Consider the following 4,221-nt stretch of genomic DNA (forward strand, 5'->3'; position numbering starts at 1 on the left):
TTGAGGTGGAATGAGAGGTGATCAATCTTTACTTACTTACAAGATTAAACAGGTAGTACTGTACAAGCGGGTAGTAGTCAAGCTACGCCAGTACGATCTTTTGTGTTGATGTGAGCTAAGTTTCATGGCTCAGAAACGGCCCGTGGCATCGAGCACGACGCTAAGCTAAACATATTGTGTAGCGTTTGTATAAAATGTTATTTTAAATGCAGGTGGTTTTGGGTGAAGGATGAAGATACAGTGATAGCCAACAATAATAAAGCATTAGAATAATTATTTTTATTCAGATAAGCGTGATGCTGAGCCGGATTAATAATAATTTAAATCATCGGGGCTTAGTTTTTTTTTAATTTTATTCCACCGAAAAGTAGCGGAGGTGGGAAGGCCAAAACAAGAAGAACTAAACCTAAACTACCGCTCGGCTATTTCTTTAGAGAGTGATTCATTTGCCCGAATGAAAATCTGCCAAATCTGAGTCGAGTCGACCCTAAACCTCCTCAAATAAATACCCCTTTCCGGACAAAGTATACCGTATAGTAAAGGGGGGCGACCACACATTTTTCCCGCCTCGGGGTCTGAATACTGCTGGACGATCGCCACGAATCTGCGCGTGCTGCCGAGCGTGGGTCAGCCACAGGGCAAGAATCGATCGGCGCAAACGTTGTAGATGGAGCTAAGGGCGCGGACGTCTCAAAAACGTCGTGGATCAGGGTCACGAAGCGATGATGACGCATCCAACGTCTCGGTCGAGTCCAGCGAAGAGGAATTGGTCGACGAATCGCTCCCGATGGAATCTGGCGACAACAGCAGCCGCTCCAGCGACTGGACCAACACCGACGACTCTGAGTCTATCAATGTAACGCTGGCTGTGCCCGACAAGCACCACTTCACATCGTGGGACGCTTTCCACTCGTATTTAGACCGGTATTTTGCCGCATCTTACCAGGTAAAGTGGATTTACACTGCAATAGGCTTCTTTGCTGATCCCATTGTGTGCTATGAAGGTCTTCCGTGTTCGTACAAACACGACCGTTGAGCGTCGTAACACAGACATCCGAAACAAGAACTCTAAAGCACCTGAAATCCCGTCCGAATGGAAATACTACGCGAAGACGTTAGTCTGTACTTGCTTCGGCAAGTACAAGTCGAAGGGAAACAGCAAGCGCCCACGTCAAGAGACCCGGTTATCGGACTGCAAAGCCCAGGTAAGATACGGCTTCAAGTTTTACTTCTGCTCGGGTTCGTTCGGGTTTGTTCGGGCATTGCGGGTACTATTGTCTCAATTATCGCTACTAACGTTAATAAATCTGGCATAGATCAACGCCTGCGTTCGACTAGTTGACAAAGCCAAGCACGCGTTTGCAGTTTGTATCACAAAGTGTAATCCCGTACACAATCATGTCGTCAACCGCCAAACCTTCTATCGCTTTTCCTCGATCCACAAGGTGCTAGATGATGGCGTCGTTGAGTCGGTGGATATGCTCCGCAAGGCGGGTGCAAAACACAAGAATATTATGAAGTTCATCATCGAGAACACGGACGCCAACCCGTCTATTCAGGACGTGTGTAACATGGTTCGAAGCCTCAAGCAGAGCGAAAACGTGCGTGGTTCGCGTAACAGTTCCAAACGGTTGAAAACATGGATGCAAGAATTCTGTGAAGCACCAGGAAATATTGGACGTATATTTGTCGAGACCATGCAGACCAAGGTATAGTATTCGTTCAATTTGACTATCGATACCTTAGCTAACGTGCAGTGTTGAATGTAATTAGCGAGTTGCGACCTGCATTACATTGCAAACCCAGCACATGAGGCTGATGTTCGAGCAATTCCCGGAGGTTCTTTTGATCGATGCAACCCACGGCACCAATGCTTCTAAGTACAAGGTATTTTCGTTCATGGCGCACGATGTTTTCGGCCACGGACAGTTTGTTCAGCACGCCCTTCTGCAGAATGAACGTCGTCACACTCTCGTCACTGCAATCGAGGAGTTTAAGCAGAACAATCCGGCATGGACTCGAGTCCAAAGCATACTTATCGACAAAGACTTTACGGAGTTGTCGGTACTCAGGGCAGCGTTTCCGGATCCCTCTATACTGCTCTGTCAGTTTCACGTGTTGAAGTATCTGAGAGAGGCTGTGGCATCTTCGGACTATGGTTTCACCTCATGGCAAAAGGACCAGCTACGCAGCACATTCAATTTGCTCGTGTATGCTCCTACTGAGGCAGCCTATTTGAAGCATCGTCGCTACCTCCGCCACCTTGTGAGATTTGGCGTTGCTTCGGGCAGTTCGAGCTTACTCGGGCAGGCTGTGGCTGATTCGAGCTCAGTTGGGCACTTGATGTTGGATTCGAGCCCGAAGAAGGACCGATTGTGCCCGATTTAGGGTTGATCATCCCCGAGCAAGCTGGAGTGTATCGAAACCGACTGCCCCGAAAACAAGTGCATGTATCCAAGAACCAAGTGAGCCGGAGCCACCTACAACCGCGGTTAATATGAGACCAACTGTTCCTGAACCGAGACCGATTGTGCCCGAACATAGCATTTCTGCACTATCAAAACCAGTCAATGAAACACCATCAGTAGCTCAAGCCAGTGAAGGAGATCAACAGGCGACTACATCCAGATTATCTACAGTTGATATTGAAGACAGAGATGTGGAGTTCGAAATTGCGAGTTCAGTGCGTCAACGAGGGAGACCTAAAGTCACGCCAAAAGCAAAGAAAGCAAACCGAAACAGGCTGATTCGGAGTGTAGAGGCAGATTCAACGCTGTTTGACTTGCAAATAAGCTTGCGGTCCGTTCACGAAAGCCTTTCCACGAACGCTACCTATTCATCCTCCGCTGAACTTGCTCGACGACTACAAGTGTATACATTTGGGACTAAGCCTAAACCCCCAGTGGCCCGACAGACGAGCAAACTCCCTGCAGGCAAGACGCTGACAGACTCAAGTTGCTGACTCGAGTGCTTTCCAAAGACATACTCAGAAAGTGAGACGCGAAGGTTTCCGCGCTTCAACGCAAAACGTCTGGATTATCGGAGAGAGACGTATCGGTCGAGATTATTAGTCTGGGTGTGTTCTCAACAACGACATTACGAATGATGAAAGGTTGGCATCACGCAATTACAATCTTCGACTCTATTGACAAAACGCTGGACTGGATCAGCCGAATCGACTTCACCCAGCCGCTTAGCCCGGACTACACTATTGAAGCAGACCATGAGATACCAAGCAAGCTTAAGCAGCTACAGATTCGCTCTGACTCGGTACGTCATCTTGTCACTGTACTACCTCGAAATAAGGCTAGTAAGACTAACATTGGAGCACAGATACATCTACTAGACCTTGCTGCCAGAGGGTCACTCGGGGACGAGTGCATGTATGCGGTGATGAACGTGATGTTTGCGTCCACACCAGGGGTGGTCACCATTGATTCGAGCCACGTCGGTGTAGTTGTCAACGGGAAAAATACTACAGACATGGAGGGCCTTGCGTCTCTTTTCGCCGGGGTTTCGGACGAAAAGGTGCTCGTTCCCATCAATTGTAATGGAAATCATTGGTGCGCTATCATGATCGACCTATCGACCGAAAGCATATACACTTACGACCCGATGTCATCATCCTATGCGGCCAGCGTCCGAGCTATCGCGCACAAATTGGTGGGGGGCCTACCGATACCGAAGGATAGGTATCATCACCAGTCGTACGTATCGAGCATTGGTATCCAGACCGACAACTACAATTGTGGCATTTACGTTCTCTTGGCATTCGAAGCCTTTACGGGAGCTTCTGACGTGGGATATGTGAACAAGCAAAGGTTGCAGCTTCTACGATACCGGTACCTTTAGATTTGAGAACATATGCATATCATGTAGAGCCCCATGCTCTTAATGCTAAACCATTTGATTTCTTACAGTGCAGTAGCTCATAAGGGGTCTTCATCCCAAGTCTAGCCATAGGTAGATGGTTAGCGATGTCCACAATGTATAATAAGGCCTCCGGTCACCACTTATTGTAGCGGCAGAAAATGAAGGGGCTAGTAATCAAATCCCCATGGGGTGCTCAATTTTGATAAAACCAGATATGACATTTAGATATGTGATAAAACCGCCCATTTTGAGTATGATTTTGGTGTTAAAACCGGCTAATTCGCAGTAGTTTTGTCGCTACAGGCTCCCCAAAAAGGTGTCTCCGAGGACCTTAAACGGGGAAACAGT

Source organism: Phytophthora infestans, genomic scaffold (genome assembly GCF_000142945.1).
Source record: "Phytophthora infestans T30-4 supercont1.229 genomic scaffold, whole genome shotgun sequence".
Lineage (NCBI taxonomy): Eukaryota > Oomycota > Peronosporomycetes > Peronosporales > Peronosporaceae > Phytophthora > Phytophthora infestans.